This window comes from Triturus cristatus, chromosome 7, assembly GCF_964204655.1.
Source record: "Triturus cristatus chromosome 7, aTriCri1.1, whole genome shotgun sequence".
NCBI lineage: Eukaryota > Metazoa > Chordata > Amphibia > Caudata > Salamandridae > Triturus > Triturus cristatus.
In genome coordinates, this window is record NC_140590.1 from 940,793,263 (window position 1) to 940,817,882 (window position 24,620).

A 24,620-nucleotide genomic window follows, 5' to 3' on the forward strand; every position below is an offset into this window, starting at 1 on the left:
ACATAGAAGCACCCCTAGGGTAGGCCCTGGACAACCCAAGGACAGGGTTAATTGTATTTAAAAAGTAGGACATGTACTTTTACATGTCCTGGGAGTAAAGAACTCTTAAATTCGTTTTCACTTCTGCATGGCAAATCTTTCCCTTAGGATAACATTGGAATTAACTTGTAACTTTTGATAAGTGGAATTTCAAATTGGGAAGATATACGACTCCAAAGTCTGGTGTCTCTGGAATCACAATTTAAAATCACAATGTTTGGTAAATTCTGATTCTAAATTGCAATTCTGAAAATGTCACTTTTAGGAAGTTGGCATTTTCTTACTTTATCCATTTGGTGCCTTCTGCATTTTTATGATTGCATGTCTGGGTTGGGTGACAGCTCGGCTATGTGAATTCCCTCTAGACAGGCACACACAAAGGAAGCTTAGGTGCAACATGATGGGCCATCTGCGTCCTGTTGGGCCATCCTGAGAAGGATGGGAGGGAGGAGCTGGAAACAGCCTCACACTTACACCTGAAAAGGCTGTGTCCTGTCCACACACAAAGGGCTGCCTAACCCTATGTAGTATTTATTTATCTATTTGGTGTTTTATATAGCGTGTACATGACCCTAAAAAAGGGTATCAGAGCGCTTTGCATTTACATATCTTTGAACTTAAAACAACATTTACGAAATGTAAATTTAGTAAAAATAATCAGTGTACAGTGAGTTGCTAGAAACTGTTATGCTACCAGGTCCTGAGTAACTATACATTGATTTGAAAGAAAAACATTTGTGGTTTAACACTCAAATATACAAGTCCAACATAATGGTTAGGGGTCAATGTGTGTTAGCATATGTGTGAGCAAAAGTTCCTCAGATAATATCCAGTCTGCTGAAGTTATGGAAGGAATTTGCTCATTTGCTTAATTTTTTAAAGCAGAAATAGACAATATTTTTCTAATGTTCCGGGGGAGTGCATTCCAAATTCTTGGTGCTGCACCAGAGAAGGCTCGGTCATAAGTTATTTTCTTTCGGAAGAGAGACAGTTTCAGTGATAGATCTCCTTGACTCCGGGCCACTCGGCATCCTCCTGATGTGTGATTTTCTGGGGTAGGTACATTGGTGTTTTGTAGTGTATCGCTTTGTGAGTGATACATGCCATTTTTAGTTGTATTCTTGCTTTGTAAGGCAGCCAGTTTAGTGCTTTCAAATGAGTGGTGATGTGGTCGAATTTTCTTGAGCCCGTTATAAGTCTTGTGGCTGCGTTGAGACAAGCTTTTAGTGGTGCTGTTGTAATCTTGGGAAGCCTGGCTAGAGTTGTGCAACCGTGCTCGATCCTCGATAACACTAATGCCAGGACTGCTGTTTTAAGTCTGAGTTATTTATGAAATGTTTCAGTTTTCTGAGGTAGCTTTAATGGAAACGGCTGTTTTTTGCCATTGTGTTAATGTGTGTTAGCATGTTCAGGTTTTTATCTAGCATAACTCCAAGGGACGTGGTTGAGTCTACAAGCCTCGGAGTACAGTTTAGCACCGTGATCAGCTTGGTCCACTCCAAGATATTCGTAGCACTTTTCTGGGGTGAGATCAGAAGGAATTCTGTTTTATGCGGGTTAAGCTTAAGGTGATTACTAGTTAGCCAATGGACGGTTCTGTTAAGTGCCTGGTTCATGATAACGATCTCTTCTATCGATGTGATCTTGATATAAAGCTGTGTATCGTCAGCATACATGTGGAAGGAGATGTTTGCCTGTTGTAAGATTTCAGCTAGTGGTTCTACGTAAAGATTGAATAGCGCAGGGGATAGTGTTGAGCCCTGTTGTACTCCAATAAGATTTCTAGGTGAAGCAGATAATGATTAGTTCACTATGAATTTTTGCGATCTGTTCTCTAAGAATGAACTAAACCACTTTAGGACTGTACCCTCTAGGCCCATCCTTTTCTTCAGGCGTTCCAGTATTTTGGCATGGTTTATAGTGTCAAATTCCGATGAGATGTCAAGCAGGATTAGGAGACAGGTTTAATTGCGGTCTAGGGCAAGTAGAGCATCGTCCTGATTGAAAGTCATTCAGCCATGTTGTGAGTCTGGAGCCAGGGCAGGAAGGGAGGACCTATGTGCACTTCATAGACTCTTCTTTGAGGTTTCATCCACTTCAAAGTCACTACTGGGTATAAATTCTGGACCTCTGACACCTGCGAAGAACTCTGCCAGGAGGAAGGACTGCCGTGCTGCTACAAGGTCTGCCACTCTGCTGGACTGCTGCTTTGGAAGAACTGCTTTTATGTTGTGTTGCCCTGCTGCCAGCTACCCTCTGCCCTGCTGAGGAAGTGCTGGACCCATCTCACTTGAACCCAGAGTGACTACAAGGGCATTCTTGCTTACTCCCTGTTCTAAGTCTCAGAGACATCTACAACTTTTCATAAATCTGCAACAGTACCTGGACTTTGCTTGCTGCAAGTCTTACCCCCAAGTGGGGCCAATCCAGTACTTGGCCCTTGAAAGTGAGTATAAAGTGCTGCAACTGCTAAAGTCCATGTATCAATGATGTTGCACTGATCAGAACCGGAACATCTACCTCAAAGTCGATGTATTGCTGCTGCTGCACGGACTGCAGACCTTGCTTCGTCGACTGCACAGTGCATCCCCTCCAGTTTCTAACACTTATCCGACTTTGCATTGTTTGGTGCTGACACATCATCTTTGATTCAGCAGTTCAGCCCAGTTGCATCGCCTTCGACCCAGCAGTAGGACGCCAACACATTGTTTTGTTTCTTCTCTCATCTCAACTACGTTGATGATGCATCTAAGGTTCTTTTTAGTGGCCCAAGGCTGGTCCCTGTATCCGAACCACGCTCCATTGTGGTCGGCCTGAACCTTTGTATTTACCCTGGTCTAGCACGACCAGATATTCCACTGTTGGTGCTTTAAGCTTTTAAGCACTATATTTTCATTTTATTATTTAAACATTCATAACTCCGGTTATACTTATTGGATTTTTGTTGTTTTGGTCTTGTTCTGTTCATACAAATATAAGGTATTTCTCTAAACTGGTGTGGAGTCTTTGGATAGTGTTTTCACTGTGTTACTGTTTGAAGTGTTGCACAAATACTTTACACATTGCCTCTTAAGTTAAACCTGCCTACTCTGTACCAAGCTACCAGAGGGTGAGCACAGGTTAAGTTATGGTGTGTATCAGAATTACCCGGATTGTGGCCTCTGCTTGGACTGGGTGCCCACCTCTGGCACCAGAGACCCAATTTCTAATAACAACATTCTAAACTGCCTCTAGGGCAAACCAAACCTGATGAGGTTGAAGGATAGCTGTGAAATGTGCAACTAAATATATTGTTACATTTCAATAAAACAGGTTAATAATTAAATCAATCATGACATACATTACCTAATAGATTATAACACATCTCCCTTCCAAGACAAGGAAAATCAAAGATCAGCTTTAAAGCTAAAGATCAAATGGCTTGTGGGAGCGTGGCTTGGCACCAGCCAAGATGGCGGCTTAGTCTGAGAGCTATATGTGGCCCTCTCGTCCTCAAGGAAATCCGACTACACCCCGGGGCCTCTGGCGTGGCATCGACCCCTCTGAGGGTCTGCAGAACATGTGAGACCGAGCGGGTCCAAAAGAAAAGACCGCCACCAGCTGCGGCCGGGATGTATCGAGGCCTGGCCAGGGAGGTGCGGCGCTGCCATGGGCCTGCGAAGGGAGGAGTTCCGAGAGTGCAGACTAACTCCTGATTGAGGCCTCGGATAAGAGACTTCCCCCCAGACCTTATCTGCCATCACAGCGCTGTCACCCAGTGGGATAAATAACAGCCGGTGAGAAAGCCCACAGGTGAGGCTGATGGCGCGGGCTGGGGCAGCGAAAAACATGGTGCCGCTGTGGCCTGGGTGACCGCCTGAGGGGGTTGGCCGTTGTATCATCAGCCCCCTCCTGCAACCTGAGATGGTACGCCCTCCTGGCCGGGAGGTGATAGTGTGAGGATCGCAGCTACGGATGCTGCCAACACCTGGGATAGTGCGACAGTGACCCATAAGCACCTGAGTGGGCCTGCTATTGCAAATGCCATTGAACTGAATTGCGGAGACCGCCTTTAAAACTGTGGCTGTGACGGCCCAGGGAACTTACGACACCCCCTCCATGTGGCCTACTCATGGGCGGAGGTAACAGCCGGTCGGCACTGAGTGGCCCAAGAGCACAAGACCGCAGAGCTGTAGGGGGCTGGGCTTGAGTTGCTCCTGTGTGGCCTAGTCAGAGGCAAAGACAATGGTCAGTCTTATTGAGTAGCGCAGGAGAACAATACTGAAGAGCAGTAAGGGGCTTGGCTCAAGTTGACCCCCTCTCTCCCAGGCGCTCCCCATTCAGAGACTGCTTGTTACTCACGTGCATGCTCGGAGGGAGTAGAGGATGGCTGCAGGCAGAGGACCCATTTAAAGCTGAACATTATGACCCTGGCCCCTACACCTGCCACTTCTGCAGAATGCTCTTCAAGACTGCCCCTCCACAACAGTCCAATAAGCTGGATAAAGATACTGTGCCTAAAGTGAAAATGTCAGGGGGAGCACTGGCGCAGGGCCCCTTGGGGCCGGTGGAGGCATAATTGGGGGCAATTATGACAGCAATACACGAGCTGGGGACAATACTCGAATCAAAAATGGACAAGGTGTTGATCGATGTGTCCCTGCTTCGAGCAGATTTGAACAAAATCTTGGAGAAAGTGAGAACTGCTGAAACTAACATTGTCAAACTCCAAACCTCCTAGGAAAGAATGGAAAAACAAATACAACACCGTACACATCAGCACAAAGCGATTGCGGAAAAACTCGAAGACCAGGAGGGGCGCGTCTGCAGGAATAACATCAGAGTGGTGGGGGTGCCTGAAGGAGCAGAGGGCCCGGACACTGGACTCTTCCTGGAGGACCTCATCCTAAACCACCTCAAGCCCAAACGACTCTTGAACTTTTTCTCTGTGGCGCCGCCTCCCAAACCAGCAACAGAGGCGTACTTTCAATGAGGTGAAGCGAACCCTATGATCCCAGGATCTCAAGTACATGATGCTCTTCCCCACAAAGCTCCGTATCCTGGACTGTGATAAATCCTGGTACTTCACCCGATGAAGTTTGGGACTGGCTTCAAGGGGAGCGAAAAACCACTCAACACCGACAGTGAGACTCTAGCAGGAAAAGGGGGGACCGTGGACACCCCCACATGGGGAAAACCCAGCAAGAACAAGCTGCAGCATTGAAGAACTCTGGGTCCAATGCAGGGGACGAGGCAACAGGGGGAGGTGGGGAGTGATGGCATGCTTGAATTGTCATTGAAATACTGCTGAAAAGGCGAAGCCGACACCTAGCCCTTTGGACACATAAGCACAGTACTGAAGATATCGCACGGTAATGGGGGCCTATTTGATTTGATGTAACCACAGCTATCCGAATGAGCGAACTATGTCCCTGAACTAGTTATTGTTTGCATATTGCCACTCTTTATTGTAGGAGGGCGGCCGCACACAGGCACACGGCGGAGCCAGCCAACCCCAAGTTGTAGTTTAATGGTTTCTTAGGGCAACAGGCACTCTTCAAATTGGGGAGCTAGGTAGTTTTAAACCTACAGTGCAGGGTAGCAGGGCGGGGGAACACTTTAAAGGGGAGTCACTTTCATATGTAAGAGTTTGCGTTTTGTTTGCCATGTTTACGTTCTGAATACACCCATCAACACAAATGCACACTAGCGCGCAGGATTTGGGATGGGGGAGGTGGGAAAGGGGTGGGGATGGACCCCTATAAGCACTATGCGTCAATATGGCTTCAACACCACGACCTACAACTGTTTTAAAAATATTGACTTGGAATTTGAACGGCCTAGAGGATAAGACAAAAAGAACCATGGTCCTGCAGTACCTGCGTCAACACTCCCCTGACATAGCTCTCCTTCAGGAGACGCTCCTGAAAGGTAACCAGTGTCTTGCACTCAACAGATATGGCTACATGTTAGAAGCCCATGCTGGCTTTACGACGGGATCCTGGGGGGGGGGGGGGGGGTAGCTATACCGGTTAAAAACTCTATGCCACTGGTAAGGGGTAACATCCGGTAAGACCCATTGGCAGGTATGTGTCCCTGGCTGGAATATGGGAGGGTCGGAACCTCAACATATGCTCTGCAAACATCCCACCAAAACTGCAGGCCGAAACCCTCCCGGAACTCAGTAAATTGCTACTGGACATGCCACCAGGAATTCATATTCTAGGTGGAGATATGAAAGCAGTGATGTCACACAACTGGATAAATCCTCATCTCAGGCTCACAGTGGCGGGGAAGGACCGCTATGGACATTTGCTATGGCAATGTGTCTTACAGACCTGTGGAGAGTAGACAACCCAACTAGTAGACAATACACGCACATTTCTGGGGCGCACAGCACCGGTTCACACACCGACTACCTCTTCACACAATCTATGCACATGGGCATTTTAGAGGAGCACAACACAGAGCTAGGAGCATCTCTGATCATTCCCCAGTGGAGGTTCTTATCCAGGGCCCGGCAGGACACTACACCACACCCCCGCGTATACCACCCTCGTATTTCCGGGACAAGGCATTTCAGGAAACATTTAGTGAGAGCAAGCAACAATATTTCAATGAAATCGCCGGGTTGGTGGACTCACTCCACCTTATGGGAAGCATACAAAGCAGTCACAAGGGGCTACCCACAAGCCAGGACACAGCTAGACCGGGACACCCAATGCAAGGGTGTGAGCTCTCAAGATTTCCACCACTTACTCCGACTCAAACAAAAGGAACTCCAGGATCTGGAGGAACAAACCGCCCGATGCCATGCGGTGGCCACACAGAGGTGTATATATGACCTGGGAGACAAGGCCAATAAATGTATTGCCTGGCTTGAACGATGGGATAAAGAGAGGGGACTCAGCGTAAATCGGGTGCCAACATAGCTGAGAATTTTGCGACTTACTATGAATCACTCTATCAATCCCAGACAGACAAATCCAAAGAGGAGGGCAGGGAGTTTCTTAAAGACATTTCTCTCCCTGTGCTCGCTGACAAGGACAGGGCGTCCATCGACAGCGATTTCACTAGGGAGGAGGTGGAAGGGGCCATAAAAGATCTACAATCGGGAAAGGCGGCCAGACCTAACGTACTGTCAACGGAATTATTTAAATGTGTTATCACGAAGGTGGCTGAGCCAATGCTTGACATGTTTCAATTAGCGATGGAGGAAGGATGCCTGCCTGAAGACTTGCACCTAACTACTATAGTAGTCATCCATAAAAAAGGCAAACCTGCGGACCCATGCTGCTTGTATCGACCCATATCCCTTCTTCATTACGAAACCAATTTACCGACTCATTCCCATAATCTCTATGCTAATACACCCTGATCAGTCTGGGTTTATGCCCCATAGAAGCACCCGGCTCAACATGAGGTGGCTATACGGGGTCCTCCACTCCACGACGACGCGCCCGCACGTACTGGCCGCCCTCATGTCATTGGATGCCTGTATGGCATTCAACATTATCTAATGGCCATATCTGAACGCAGTGCTCCAAAAACTGGGCCTGGGACCATGCTTTTGTACCTGGGTTCGATTGCTATACCAACGCCCAGAGGCTCGGGTGCATATTAATGGCTCAATATAACAAGCCTTCATGCTCCACCGAGGCATGCGTCAGGGCTGCCCGCTCTCTCCGATGCTTTTTACCCTGGCGCTGGAACTATTGGCAGCATGGATCCGGCAAGCCCCCGTAATCAGGGGCATAGATGCTGGAGGGGGATGGGAAGAACGCATATCGCTGTATGGCGACGATGTGCTGCTCTATGCGCACACTCCTAGACAAACGTTCCACCGAATAATCCATATACTCCGTACCTTTGGTACCTTTTCGGGGTATCAGATAAATTGGGATAAGTCCCTAATCTGTGGGCTTGCGGGTATCCTCCCACCTCTCACGACAGAGTGCGCAGCCCTGACGATTCAGGAGAAATGTAAGTATCTGGGTATGTGGATCACAAAAACCGCTGAAGACTTCCTACATCTAAACCTATACCCACAATTAGGTGAGGCTGCGCGAGGACATTAAACACTGGCACAAGCTACCGATTTCCCTAATGGGAAGAGCGACATCATTTATAATGATGGCTCTGCTGCAGCTACTTTATGTCCTACAAAATACCCCGTACAAAGTCCCTGATACCTTTCCTAAAACCATTAAGGGGGAGCAACGCGCTCTCCTGTGGGAGGGAGGCAGACCCCGAATGGCGCTGCGTAAACTACAGCAAGGAGTATACGACGGTGGCATAGCGGTCCCGGACATTCGAAGCTGCTACCTAGCCTCTCAACTGATAAACATTAATGGGTGGGTTTTCGAACCACAGACGGAACCAGCATACAGGATGGACAGACACTTGATGGGAAGCGGTGGACACCTAGGGGCCCTCTCTGGGAAACAGCAGGGGACTCAACTACCTTTGCACATGTACGAGATTGTCAGAGCATGGCGAACCACGAACAGACTGTTGGGCTGGGAGGCGAGACTTACCCAGCAGACACCACTTTGGGAAAGTGATGGGTTGAGAGATGTGGGGCACCTGCAGGGGTTCTGTAAATGGAGCCTGATAGGCCTGGATACTCTGGGGGATGTGTGGTGGGGCAGGAAAATGCTAACCTTAAACTTGACTATCAATTATCCGACACAGAAAACGTCCACTACATACAATTGCGACACGCCATACATCACTACATATCGGAAGGAGAATCTGTACTGGAATACTCCCCCCTTGAGGATCGACTATTACTCGATACCATGGTAGACAAGGCTACTTATCTAACATATAAGAAGATCATGAATAATCTTCCAGACCCTCTTGACACCTTGAGGGCAGATTGGGAAACTGACCTGGGCTTGATAGAGGACGATGATTGGCAGGGGCAATCCAGAGTCCCAGGGAAATCACCATTAGGGCACGATTCCGGCTGGTTCCGTTGAGAATACTTCACAGGTCATACACCACCTGGACATTATATCACAAACTAGTCTGGGCAGACTCAAACCTATGCTTCAGGGGCTGCAAGAAGTCAGGTACATTCTTGCCTCGTAGCACAAGGATATCTGAATGAGGTCCTTAATACACAAATACCCATTGACGCTCGCTGGCACTTGTTGGGCATAACTGGCAAAACTCACTGGCCACAACACGTCAAGACATGGCTAGCCCTAGCCTCTGTCGTGGCAAAACGTAATATCGCTAGACTACGGGGTGCACAAGATATCGGGACAATACTGGTGTTGCCTAGCTGAGAAATCAAAGATGGGGATGCTCCTAAAAATGGGAGAAGATATGGAATGCATGGGACAAGTATAGATCCTTGATACAAATGGACACGGCCGAGGGAAACTAATGTCACAGCAGAGTAAACAACTAAAGGAGGGATGGACCCCCAACCTGTATTACAAACGATGTGCATTGTGTCATATATTTGTACTGATGGGATGCCTATATGTTTGTTTGTTCAATAAAAGGACTTTAAAAACAAAAAGATCAAATGACTTGGTAGTCTTTATGACACTTGGGTGCACATGAGTCATTTGTGGTGGCTCTAAAAAACTCCTCTCAACTCTTCTATAGGTTTAGGTGAAGCAATCTCCAAATGGTTCTGGTGGTCATCCTGGGATTTAACAAATCGGTCCTTGCTCCAAACCTGACCATTGTCTACTTTAACCACATTATTCATAATCCCTACAGTCTGAAAAGGTTTAGAAAATGTACTCAGCTTACTCCCTATGTTCACTGGGAGCACCCAGTCCTCCACCTCCATAGCTGCCTTTTAGTACTATATATGATATCATACCATTCCTTGGAATTGTTTTTGTGTCATCAAATCTTTAATGCCCACTTCTCAGAATCCACTACAACACGTTTGCCACTGCCTAAGCTTAACCATCTAAGGACAATTTAGTGCAAGCTACTTTTTCCTTCAGTGCTGTACAGGATGAAATTTCCATTATCAGATTAGGTGCAGTATACGCCCACAGTAACTTGTATGGACTGTTCTGCTCTTTGACCATTGTTTCTAGGTAACTGGATCCCTTCCTTTGACATGCAATTTGCTTTCTCAACCAGGTAGTGAGCTTTTGGACAATATAAGGCATGTCCTTCATGTTTTATTGACAATTTATCCATGAAGTCCTTCCATTGTCTGTGACTAAGACAGAAAGAATTCCTTCCATGCAGAAGCTGTCTCTTAAGAAATCAATTAATGCCTTAGTAATGGTTGTGTTCATCATCCTTGTGAATAACCAAATCATTTTATAATCAATCAAAACAAACATAAATGATTTAGCGACACCTGTATAATTCATGGGGCCCATTATATTTAAGGCCCATTTTTCCCATGGTTTATCTGGAATAGCAACTGGGGACAGTGGAACACTTATTGTAATTTTGCTTTTATCACTCCGAGCACAACTTACACTATCCATCCTAGGGAACCAATATTTGCTTCTGACCTTATTTTTGGTGAGGCTGTATCCAAGATGACCTTTGTGGGCTAATTCAACAATTTGTTTTTTAAACCCATGGGTGGTACTATTTTATCATTGCGATAAACCATGTTACCTTGAATGTTTAACTCATTACTGACTTTCTTTGAAATCATCATCCAAATTATTGCGACTCTCAGTCCAAATTTTCACAGTGGGTTTGATTCACTAAGGTAAACTTACATTTATCTGTAAGTTTAATCTTTTTTGGTATTCACGAAACTGCAATTTAATAGTAACTACAATTGTGGAGACTCCGCAGTCAGGGTGGAGAATTCGGCACATAAACAGATAGGACATGCCAAACTTTGTATGTGCAGAGTTCTCCTCCTCGATTGCGGAGTCTACACAGTCATAAAGTTACTATTAAATTGCGGTTTTGTAAATACCAAAAAAGAGTAAACTTACACAAACATGTAAGTTTACCTTTGGAACTCTGCACACAAAAAGATAAGACATGCTTACCTGTCTTGACTGCGAAGTCTCCGCAGTCATAAAGTTACTATTAAATTGCAGTTTCGTGAATAACGAAAAAGAGTAAACTTACACAAACTACAAGTTTACCTTTGTGAACTAGGTCCTGTGCCTCCTTTTATTTTTGAAAGAATGTTATCATTCTCCATACCTTCCCACCATTTCTTTTTCTCCGAAATGGCAGTAGTGACACTTCTAAAACAGGGCAATCTAGCACTTTGTCTACTGTGCTATCTTCCAGGAGTGCTCCAGAAAGGAAATCAGTCGCCAACTTGTGTTTTCCATGGACTTTTTTGAGTTTGTAAGTGAATCCTTCCAAACCCAACACCCATTTAGAGACACATGGGGTACCATGTTCTGCTCCATTCATCGTAATCATGTGAACCAATGGTTTATGGTCTGTGCGGATAGAGAATGGCAAACCCCACCGGTAAAATGTTTTGCAGCCCAGAAGTCCACAAATGCCTCTCTTTCTAATATTGAATATTTACTCTCAGCTTTAGATAGGCTTCTGTAGGCAAAGCCAACTATCTTTTCTTCTCCTTTCTCAATTTGGGATAAGGTATCACGAAGCCCTTTGGTGCTCACATCAGTAGTGAGGATCGTTTTGCGTTTGGTGTCAGAAATTCCTTACGAGTATTCATTCGTTATGTCCAACTTTAGGTTTCCAAAGGCCTCATGACATCAATCGCTCCACTCAAGTTTGTAAACTTTCTTATGGATCGCATGGACCATATCACATTTTTTTACAAAATCCGTAAACATATTTGGACATGTATTCAGCAAGCCCCAGGAAAGACTTCACTTTACGTTTATTAGAGAGACTTGGTGCTCCTATTACTGCCTTGATTAAGCTCTTAGGTTTAACCCCTTACATGGAAATTGTGTGACTCAGATAGTCAACTGAGCTTACACCAAATTGGCTTTTATCTTTTTTAACTCTGAAAACAGACTCAGTTAATCTACAGAGAACTTCTCTTAAAATGTGATAATTTTCTTCAACAGATGATCCATATAACAATATATCATCATGGAAGCACATACAGGGATTATAAATGTCATTAAGGCCATGGATTCAGGGTGAAGTGATATGCCATAAATATAAGTTTTGCGGGGGTGGTCTTGCAGCCCCTCCGCAGCACCAGGGACCATGTAATGAATGATGTAATATGTGACCTCATCAGCAGTGCATTGCGGGGGCTCGAGTTATAGTTAGCTGAACTAACTATAACGTCGGAATTTCTATGGTTTTGTAAGAGTGAAATGTCCAACTAACTATAACGTCCCTGAAACCTATGTTTTTTTCTGTGAATTTCTAAGGTTTTTTAAATGCTAATTTCTAACTATGACGTGCCTGAAACCTATGGTTTTTTTAGTGAATTTCAATGGTTTTTAAATGCTAATTTCTAACTATAATGTCCCTGAAACCTATGGTTTTATCAGTGAATATATATATATTCACTGAAAAAACCATAGGTTTCACACAAGTTATAGTTAGCTGTACATTTCACTCGTAAAAAACCAATGAAATTCCACGTTATAGTTAGTGCAGGCAACTATAACTCACGCGACCGCAATCCTCTGCTGATGCTAATACTGTATTTAGACACTTATTTGCCCATGTCTTCTTCCATTAAATTTTAGCTATACATATATTACAAATATTTTTTTTTCATAAAGACACATATGTCATTAGCAGAGGATTGCGGTCGCGTGAGTTATAGTTGCCTGCACTAACTATAACGTGGAATTTCATTGGTTTTTTACGAGTGAAATGTACAGCTAACTATAACTTGTGTGAAACCTATGGTTTTTTCAGTGAATTTGCAAGTTTTTTTAAATGCTAATTCCTAACTATAACGTGTGTGAAACCTATGGTTTTTTCAGTGAATTTGTACGGTTTTTTAAATGCTAAGTTACTTTACGCCGTTCGTGCCGTGCGCGCCCACTTCACGCAGTTGGTTCCGTGCGCGCACGGTGCGCTTCGCGCACCGTGCGCGCACAGTGAGCACGCGGTGCGCTTCGCGCACCGCGCGCCCACTTAACACAGTTAGTGCCGTGCACGCATGGTGGGCACGCGGTGCGCTACGCGCACCTCGTGCCCACGTTAGGCTGGATGGGCCATGTACGCACGATGCCCTTCGCGCACCGTCCGCACACAAAGGACATATTATGCGCTTCGTTCTGAAAGGTTTTCTATTAAAGCTTCATTGAGGAGAGATATGCCATGCACAAAAGGTGCCCTGCAGGCATCTTTTGCACACGGGGGGCGGAAATTTGGATTTTGTTTTTTTTAAATTAATTTTTTACCGTACGCGTACGGTAAGCGTATTCGGCGTTTTAAAAAAAAAATATATATATATTTTTGGGCCTTGGATGGCCTTCTGGTACACCATAACCAAGGCTAGGTGGTTAGGAGCTGTCTAGCCTGCCCCCTTTTTATGATATCCAACTTTGTTTTTCCTCCACCCCTCCGAGTGCGAGAGAGAAAATGGCGGCCGACACTTCCTGGTTTCGACCGATTCGAATGTTTACTAAGATCTAACAGCCAATCAGAATCGCGCTCGCGCACGGCACCGTACGCGTACGGTAAGCTTACGGTGCGCGCTCGGAGCGCGCTTACAGATATATATATTGATTTAAATGCTATTTTCTCAGGAACTACTGAACAGATTTACACCAGACCTACAAAAGGCACTTCCTTGACCTGAGGACTACCTCTCTGCCAAATTACAAGTAATTCTGTTCAGCCGTTCGGGCTGTAGCTGTGTCTAAAGGTCCTATGGAAAAATGCATGGGGAAAAAGCGTTTTGGGACCCCCCTTTTTTCTCAGCCCCCGCTTGACGAATCCCCCCGAGACCTTCAGGGTAGGAGCGGAGCGTAGCGCCCCATTAGTTTTGAAACTTTCGCGAGGATTCGTCGACCGGCGCCAAAGTTATTCCAAATAGAATGTTGCGGATTTCCTATGGAAACAGGGTCCTAACTATAACTACCTACTGGCGACCGCCAGTAGGTAATATATATATATATATATATATATATATATATATCTATATATATATATATATATATATATATATATGCGGCCACAAAACTCTCCGAACCTCCACAGCAGCGCAGCAGCAGCGAACAGAGGGAAACAGACCGCGATAGCAATGGCAGGTAGATTTTTATTCTTTTACTCCGTGGCGCGTTTCAAGCACAGCCGTGCCCTTGATCACACACTGAGAGCCATTCCGCCAAAACATTATTAAACATGCTGGGTGTATTACTTCCTGTGTCACATGATCATAGACATGGAAGAAACCTTGTACCATTGTGCCAAATGAAGGTGATATTTCTCATGGTATACAAGCAGGCAAATGTGCAAAATATTGCTGTATAAATACTGATGCAAATATTAAAACAACATCACAAATGCGAATGGAAAAATGTATAAATATGTGCATATTTTTGGGATTTAAAAAAACCAATACCAATAAATTGTCAGTAAAAAAGAGTGCAAATATAAATATATGTCTCTATTTTTATACACAACATAAATATGTAAACAATCCATTAATATCAAATGTATATATTTAAATTATAAAACCATATATATATATACAATATAAAAGATGCAGCGTGCATAGATTGATGTTATCTTTGCTTTGATTGGTCGAAAAGCATATTATTGTAGCGCTCCAAGAAACCTTTCAATTCCATTCGAACTGCACATTGTTTGAAATGTTTGCACCATTGTCGGGAAACATATAATGGGCTACAATATTATTACAGCCTGAATGCTATTTAATTTTAATGTCACGCCTCATAGTCTCAAACAGTGTTGTTGAATAAGACAAATGCCTAGCTTGTGAGTAATTTTGACTCTGCCTTACCAAATGTGTAAACAGATGGAAAAAATACTGTGGTACAAAACTAATTGTCGTCCATGTTAACTATATCATGTGTTTTATGTATCAGAACGTGCCATATATCCAGTGCAAGTGCAGCTTGTGACTAACAGTGCTAATACCCTAAAAAAATATTTTTTTATATATATAACCCCCTGAAAAATGTACTAAAACTGACCATTTAAGTGTCTAAAGTGCAATGCGGCTAAAAGTCCACTATAAAGACTTATTATTAAAAAAAGGGTGAATGCACCATATTTTACTACCTAAGGAGGTAGAAAAAATGTGAAAAGTATTTCATTGGCTGTAAACACATGGAAAAGAAATGTATAATGTAGAAGGGAATCTCTCCCTTCACCTTTATAAAAAATTGTGCATATCTTCAGTTGTATTCAGTCCATGCTGAACTTTGCTGTCTAACTCCAAAATAGTGCGAGATTCAAGCTGTCTTAGCATCTTTTCTTTGTTGCCCCCTCTTCTAAGGGGTGAAATTGCATTGATCACAAAGTACGAAAGGCAACTCAAGTCATTATCATGTGTGCTTTTGAAAGGTCTTGCTACCGGGTAGAATGTGTCATTGTTGACTATGGCCCTAATATGCTGCAATATCCTGACGTGCACCTGCAGCTTGGTACTCCCCACATAACGCAAATCGCAGGTGCACGCCAGGACATAAACAGCATACTCAGTTCGGCAATTGTAGTTGCCCTGAATGTCAATGGCCTTGTTAGAAAATGGGGTTGTGTATTTGGTGGTGATGATACCAAACTTACACGCACGGCAGGAAGAAAAGTTAAAAAAACCTTGTCTTGGTTTAAGCCATGTACCCGCAGATCCTAACTCTGGACTATTCTTTACCAACTGGCTCCGCATGGTCTTAGCTTTCCTGAAAGTAATGGTTGGAAGACTGGGAAGACGGGGTCCCAGCACCCCATCTGTTAATACAATAAGTCAATTTTTTATTATGGTAGATTTGATTCTCCTCTCTTGGCTACTATATGTTGTAATTAGTCTAGGGCTAGTTTCAGTCTCTGTCACACCTTTTACTTTTTCATTACTTAGTTAAAGTGTCTCTCTTGGTCTGCCCTGTGATTTAATGAAGGCCTGTGTCAAAATCTTATTATTGTAACCTCTTTTCTTCAGTCTCTGCATAGCATTCTGTGTGCACTCAGTAGTACTGCAAATACGTTTAGTCCTCAGTATTTCGCCATACGGAATACTATCGATCAAATGCCTTGGATGACTACTACTGGCGTGTAGAGTACTGTTTCCTGCTGTGGACTTTCTAAACAATGTTGTCTCTAATTTGTTATTTGACACCATGATTTTCACATCAAGAAATTCTATTGTAGTGTTTCTAATCTGGGAGGTAAAATACAAATTCATAGAGTTCTTATTAAGAGTAGAAATAAACTTAATAGCACTCTCCTCATCTCCCTTCCAAATTAAAAAAACATCATCAATGTACCGTAACCAGTACAATACATGTTGGTTATAGAGATCTCGATGTTCCTTCTTTAGGACCTGTTCCGCCCACCAGCCAACATGCAAGCAAGCATAGCTGGGGGAGAAACAGGATCCCATAGCCACGCCTCTTAATTGCTTCAGGGTATCCTTTCCAAAGAGAAAAAAATTGTTATGTAGACACCATGATATCAAGTCCAAAAGCATTTTGTTGTGTTCATAAAATTCGCAAGCTCTGGTTTCAAGAAAATGTTTCACTGTATTCAGACCTGTAATATGATCAATGATTGTATATAATTGTTCAATGTCTAAAGAAATCAGAAAAAAGCCCTCTTCCCAAGTGATATCTTTGATCTTATTTAAAAAGTCCCCCGTATCTTTCACGTAGCTTGGTAGTTTTTTTTTTTTTTTTTTTTTTAAACAAGACCTTTATTGCAAACTCACACAATACACAGCTGACAGCCTACAACCCTTCGGGCCGGCCGCGAGGATGTACTTTGCAGTTCGTTATTAAGAACACAGCCCAGTGCCGTCAACCCGGGGGTACGGCGGCGTTAGAACGGTGTGAGTGTGTCACAGTGTCAAGGAGGATATTGCAGGACTCCTTTTTTCCTTATATTCGACCCTAAACATAGAACTATTGCCAAACTGGTGAACAGCGCCCAACAGCCGTATTGCCCCCCCCCCCAAACAAACCAGGTCATCACGTAGCACCATAAGTCGCCTATCTACTAATGATGTGACTACCGCACCCCATCCATTAGCACCCGGAGCCACCACAGCGTTAGGGTTTAAAGATCCTCTGCGCCTTCCCGCCCCTCGGGAGGAGGCTCGCATATGCCCCCCCTGAAATCATTCCAATTGGACCACACTTCCCTCCACTTCCGGGGGCATCCTCTCGTTATATATACAGTCTTTTCCTGCAGCATACACCAGTCCATGTCGCTGTGCCAATCCGACACTTTGGGTGGGAGAGGACTGCCCCAGAGCCTGGCTATGTTCCTCTTCGCCACCATTTGTCCGAGCGTCACCCAGAGCCTCCCTTTCGGTGACAGGTCCGTAGGTTCCCATATATTGAGGAGGCACCTCTTGGCCTCCGGGCGAATCTCCACCTCCCATACCTCCTCCATACACTGCACCACCCTTCTCCAATAGCGCTGAATCTTAGGGCAATCCCACACCATATGGAAGAAGGTACCTGTGCCCCCACATCCCCTTCTGCAGAGTACTGAGTCCGCCCTCCCCATCGTGTGTAGCCTAGTGCAGAAGATATACACCCTGTGAAGGATCTTAAGTTGGATAAGTCGCAACCGGGCTGATATTGCGACCTCACGGGGAGAAGCCAGAGCGTAGAGCCATTCTTCATCGTCTATCTCCAGCCCATCAGCGGCCCATTTCTCTCTAAGGGGCAGAAGCGTGTCGGGGGGGTTGTTAATCAGCTTTTTGTACGTGAGTGATATGGCGTGTTCCGGGAGGTGCCCATCTAACAACCTATCTTCAAGCGGGGAGGATTGTGGTATCTTGGTCTCCGGTGGGATGTTAGTCCGGAGGGAATGTCGCACCTGTAGGTATCGAAAGTATTCGGTGTGAGCTAGCTCATATGTGTCTTGCATTTGGGCGAATGTGCGGATCCCCATAGGGCCCCAGATGTCCTTGATTTGGGAGATACCAATTAAGTCCTAATTACGGAACCCCTTGGTGCACCCCAGGTTGCCCAGCTTGTCAGAGGCCCACAGTGGCGTGGCCATCGTAAGGACCCCTGCCCATCCAAGCTTCCTCTGGGCGACGTGCCATATCTGTACCGAGTGACGGGTAGGTCCGGTTAGTGGACGTATACCCCGTCTGGAGTAGAGTGCTATCTCGTAGCTTGGTAGTTTTTTTTACAAAGTCTTGTAGAAAGAAGTCCACATATTGGGAGATGTGTTCACTTACACTGTTGATAGCCGAGATAATGGGCCTTCCTGGTACTGGCCGGATCTTTTTATGGACTTTAGGAATTAAATACATGATTGGTATCACAGGGAAATCAATGTTCAAAAATGTATATTCGTTCATTGAAATTAATCCTTCCCTTTTGTATTGCAGTAGTTGTTTGTTTAATGTTTCTTCAGCTTTATTGTATTCCTTGATGTTTGTTTTCATATAGCAATCTTTATTGTCCAGCTATCTCCTCGCTTCTATAATGTATTCATTTCTCGGCCAAATCACTATATTTCCTCCCTTGTCAGCTGAATTCACAATTATTTCATGGTTTTCTCCCATTTTTTTTATAAGTTGGGCATATTGTTGATCTTTAAATTTTTTCTTCTTGGGTTTTTTCTTCACTTGAGCATACAGTTTTTTAATATCTTTGATAACACGTTCATGGAAAATATCAACTGAATCTTTGGGCATCATGGGAAGAAATGTACTTTTCGGTTTGAAAGGACTGATGCCTGCACCTTTTTGGCAAATATTTATACCTTGTAGTTTAGTCTGGGTACTGATTTCGACATTGTCACGTGTTGCCTGTGTTGTATTGTCCTCATTATACAGATCATGTAGCGCCAGTAGGGCAGGCACATCGGAAACTTGGAGTTCTCTAATGTTGTCATGTTCCATTGCCTGAGTTGTCTTAGATGATTCCAAACCTGACTTAATTGTAAAAAGAAATTTCAGTTTAAGTTTCCGAATGAAACAAGAAAATGTCGATTCTGGTATTGGAATAATTAAAAGAGCTTTCAGGGCAGAAACTGAGTCGCAAGGATAAAAGTTGTTTTTCTGCTTGTATCAGTGTGACATCCGACAGATAAATGATTGTTTGCTCTTCTATCGCCTTTTTCTCTGCCACTGTTGTTTTTTGTTTTGAGGCAATTTTTCAACATTGGCGCCTTTCTTCTTGCATTTCTCTTTTTTTGATTACTTGCTTGTTCCCATTTCTCGGTCTCAGCGTTTGACGCCTGTCTATTACTAAAAAATCCACCTCCTCACCCAGGCTTAGAAATTCCATATCTTCATTTCCTACGAAATGATCTCCATCAGAACCTGACTCACTTGTCAGTGATTCCCCATCTGTTCCTGCAGCTTCACCACCTTTGTTGGATTCTAATTGTATATGCTGGGGGTCTTGCCCATTCATCTATCTTCAAACCTCAGTTTTTTAACATGTTCAAATTTGCGTGCAAATGTGTAAATTTGCCCTTGCTGGTAATCCATTAGATCATGGGCAAATTTATGTACTTTGCGTTTCTTGATTTTCTCCTCATGTTTATTTAGCCTTTCAGCGATTTCCAAACATGTTTTTGCGATGTAATCTTTTAATTCTGATTTGTTTAGTTCCTCATTTATTTTGTCTATTTCCTTGATTAGTGCTTGTCGATCTGTGAATGCATACTTTATTAGGATTTTGACAAGGTTCATAGAGGCCCCCAAATTATTTTCTCCCCACTCTTTGAGCATTTCAGGATTTGGCTCCTCAAAACTTGGTGCTAACAGAATTCTGAGACCTCGAGGGACTCGCCCTGCTTCTTCGTATTTGGTCAGAGATTTATGTTCCCACCATTTAGTTGTTTCACTTCTCATTTTCTTTTCTAATGTTTTCAGCAGTTCCTTGATATCTTTATCTGCATCCACCACATTGTTATGCGAGCTTCTTGCGCTTGCAGTGATTTTAGGCAGATTCCCAAATAATGCATCTGCCGCCGCTTCCTGTTCTCTTTCTATGTCGGCGGACATGGTGTCGAGTAAAAATAATTGCTGCTGGAGGTAGGGGTCCGCCGTCCTCACACACGCTGCTCGTGTCTATCACCTCCCCACCTACGCGCCAGTGCTGAATGATTCACCACCTGATTTGGCGTCCGGCAGGTCCTCCGCCCCAGCTGCCGTCGTCCTCTGGTTAGTGTCACCGATCACAGCTGCTGTAGGGGGCTGCCGCCAAATATTCCTCTCCGGAATTTCTACTTCAGTTTTGGTTGAGGACGGCTGGCAACTTGTAGGAAGGGGGTCTGTTGCCGGAAGCAACCAACTTCCGCGTCTCCAAATGCGGCCACAAAACTCTCTGAACCGCCACAGCAGCGCAACAGCGACAGCAGCAGCGAACAGAGGGAAACAGACCCCGATAGCAATGGCAGGTAGATTTTTATTCTTTTACTCTGTGACGCGTTTCGAGCACAGCCATGCCCTTGTTCATACACAATATATATATTTATTTAATTGACTATTATTTCTACATACACTATAAGAGTTCTACTATCTATATAAATGTACAGCTTGAAGGAGAATCAATGTAAGATTTGTATATTCAAGTTATCTGTTTTTCTTACTACATTAGTTATAAAGTGTGTGCATCAGTGTGAGCACAGTGTTTACAGCAGTAGATGTGCATATCACCCAAAAATTGCCAATTGCAATTTACGATAGACACACTAAATCTCTACGGTGTGCATGTCACCGCTGCTAATTAGTTGCTATAGTGAAGACCCCCAAAGTACATATTACACCTTTCACCTACTTTCAGTTGCACATGTCATTGTTTTTTTTTTTCTTTTCCTTTTGGTCCTCATTTTTCGCCCTTGGTTACCAAATAGAGGCGCAAGAAGAGAGACATACTGTCACAGAAAAACTGGTGGAGGTGCAGACCTGTTTATAAGGTATCACCTCCCAGTATTGTCTCGATACTCCAATAGCACCCCCTAAAGTCAACCAAAAAAAGAAAAGAGAGAGTGATATTGCTGCAGTCAAATACCCATTGCTGATGTCGAGAGCGCCCTGGTGGGTATACCAACACATGGAATTTCCAAACAGCATAATCATTGGACCATGGGGGAAAAAAAAAAGACCCCACAGACCGATGTACCGATTACGCCCAATTCAACAGAAGCCAAAAACTTCTTTTGTCAGGATTTCCAGCTCTTGTTAAATCTACTTTAGAGGTTTGGTGAACTGAAGTGCACCAGTCCAGCAAGGTAGGTGGTAACGAATCCTTCCATTTTCTACAAATTTCTGTTCTAGCCAGAAATATGCAATAGAAGAGAAGATTTATCGCTGGACCCCAAATCTCAGGTGAAACTCCAAATATTACGAGAGGAGAACTTATCAAGACTTCAAAGCCGAAAGCAGTTGAAAGTGAGAGACTTATCGCATTCCAATAAGGGAGCAGAAGGGGGCACTCAAAGAACATGTGCATATCTGAGGCAGCTATCAGCCCACATTTAGGACATGCCACTGAAGAGTCTTTTGAGAATTTTGAAAGTCTCTGTGGCGAATAGTAGGCCCTATGTAGGGTAAAAAGATGATTCCTACGAAGCCAAGCAGGTTTCACTATATCCAACATGATCTTAAAAGATGTAAACCACAGATTCTCGATATTCTGGTGAGTAATGGAGGAAGCCCACAACAACTCTGGCAGTTGGAATTCGCCATCAACTTCTTCCAGTAGTAGCTTATACCATAGTGAAACCTCCTTTCTGGCTGGTGGCTTATCCAGTAAGTGCGTCACTAGATTACTGTCTCCTCCTAACACGAATCTGCCCCTAGCAGAGATCTGTGAGTGTGCCCAACTTGCAATCTGAAGGAACTTAAACCTAGAGAAGTCCGCCCCAATTTTAGATAGCAAAGCCTCCCATGGGAGCAAACAACCTTCCACAAATAAGTCCCCCCAAGCCTCAAAACCTGCCTCTCTCAATGGTATTGCAAGACTATCAAAAAGCCAATCCGGGCTACCCGGTGAGTTCCACAATGGTGACCTACTTGCAAAATAACCAATCTTTATAGAGCACCTAAGTTTCACCCATGTTTTTGCCATATCTCGCAACACCTTCAGTTTCACTTTTTTTTAAATTTAGGATCACCAAATTTAAACAAAAAACCTTGTTGGGCCACACCTTCTGCTCTAAGTAATGCTGCAAACATGCATCCAATTCCAGAATTTGTGGGCATTTTTAGCAGCATCCAAGCATGGGAGAATTGAAATGCCCACACATATAATTGCAAATCAGGTGCCGCCAAACCCCCCTTCACTCTACGCCGCCTAAGTTTTTTCCAAGCAATCCTAGGTGTGTGGTCATTCCATATGAAAGAACTAATATCACTCTGAAGTTTAGTTATCAGAGAGGGTTCACAAAATAGGGGAATGGTGTTAAACAAAAAAGACGTTTTTGGCAAAATAGACATTTTTATTAAGTTGACTCTGCCCAAAATTGATAGGGGGAGCGAAGACCAAGATCGCATAAGTCTTCGACATTCTTTGGCAACATTAGAGAAATTTGATGGTACAATTTTATTTATATCCTTGACAATATTAAGGCCTAGATAGCGCAAGATAGAGCTCAACTGAGCCCCTGCCACAAGTTCAGGATCGTTCCAGACCATAATATCAGCTTTAGAGGCATTGATCTCATAACCTGATACTTTACCAAAATTATGAGCCAAAGCAATTACTGAGGGGAGAGCCGTACGTAGTTCCGAGGAAAAAACAAGAATATCATCAGCATATAGGGCTACTTTCTTTCCCCACCCCCCCATAAGTGAAGGGCTTGATGTTACAATCATCCTTCAGCCGTTGAGCGAAAGGCTCAATATATAAATCAAATAGGAGGGGCGAAAGAGGGCAGCCCTGACGCGTATCACGCGTAATGTTAAATGGATTTGACAGTTCTCCATTTACTAACAAAGAAGCTGAAGGATTCTGATATAGGAGTCTCACAGCTCGCCGGAATCTCTCCCCGATGTTAAACCTACCCAAGACCCTCGACAGGTACACCCAGTTCACCCTATCGAAGGCCTTGGTGGCGTCCAATGTAAGTACAGCCAATGGGAGAGACTCCATAGTTTCCATATCAATGGCTGCTATAAGATCATATGTCAACTCATACAGCTGACGGCCCCTCACAAAACCCTTCTGATCTGAATGCAAAATCCCCGTTGCTACTGCTCCCAGTCTATTTGCCAGAACTGACACAAAGACCTTGTAATCAGAATTCAGGATTGAAATCGGTCTATATGAACCGCAACAGGTAGCTGGTTTTCCTGGTTTTAATATTAGGGTTATGGAAGCACTATTCCATAAAGTAGGAGGAGACAATCCTTCCCGAAGAATCTGGTTAAACAAAACTGTAAGAAAAGGGAGAATTGTTGTCTCCAGAGCCATATAAATTTCAGACGGCAAGCCATCTGGGCCGGTTGCCTTACCCTTCTTGCAATTTAAAATAGCAAGTCTAACCTCTTCCTGCACAATCTCCCGAGCCAGACAGGTACTCTGTTCAGGAGACAATACGGGAAGGGGTACTCCCATCAGCCAATCTTCCACTTGCATATCCTCAATATCTTTTTCTTCATGATATATGTTGCAAAAGAAATCCTGAAAGGCTCCTCTAATATCCTCATCGGCAGAACATGTTACACCACCAGAAATAATTGAATCTATATTGTTTCTGACCTGGTCGGTTTTTGCCTTCCAGGCTAACAACTTCCCTGCCCCATCTCCATATTGGAAATGATCCAATTTGCTCGCCTCCCACCTTTCAAGGACCCGCGAATTCAAAGTTGAACCCAGTTCCCCTCTTAGAGTAACTAGCTTGTTCTGCCACTCCTGTAGAGTGTTAGCAAGGACGTCCGGGTGCGAGACTATTTCCGTTTGCACTCTAGCCATCTCAGCCTCCAAAGAGGCTACTGCTTCTCTGTAGATCTTTTTCTTATATGTGGCCTTGTTCGTTATCAGGCCCCTTAAAAACGCCTTAAATGCATCCCATACACACTCCGGGGGAGCTGAACCAATGTTGTTATCCAGAAAATCCTGAGCTTCAGTTTTAAGAGAGTTAATAACCTCTAATGACGAAAGCAAAGAGCGATCAAAGGTCCAGCTTCTCGTGGGGCTTTTAGAAAAGCCCCCCAATTCTAAATAAACGGCCGCGTGGTCAGAAAGATGGAATGGGAGGTAGGAGATAATTTGCACCAAGTTAACCAATTTTTGACTAATCAAAATGTAGTCAATTCTCGACTGATGATGGTACTTATAGTTATGGAATGAGACACCTCTTTGTTGCCCTGATTTTACCCTCCAGATATCCACCTAACCTAGCTGCTTCATATTGTCAAGCAGAAAGGACCTAGTTTTAGACAGAGTTATAGCTCTGCTGGTCGTGGACTTGTCCAATATAGGATCTAAAACAATATTAAAGTCCCCTGCCACGATGGTCGGCTCTGGAAACGAGAGCAGGTGGGAGAAGATGGTTTTCAAGACTGAAGGATCATCGCA

General features: G+C 44.1%; 1 protein-coding gene across 1 annotated transcript in view; it reads left to right on the top strand.

Moving 5' to 3' along the window:
• The window catches only part of LOC146810884 (A disintegrin and metalloproteinase with thrombospondin motifs 2-like), a 1,551,661-nt gene that overhangs the window by 1,365,797 nt on the left and 161,244 nt on the right, over positions 1 to 24,620 (top strand). The window lies entirely within an intron of this gene.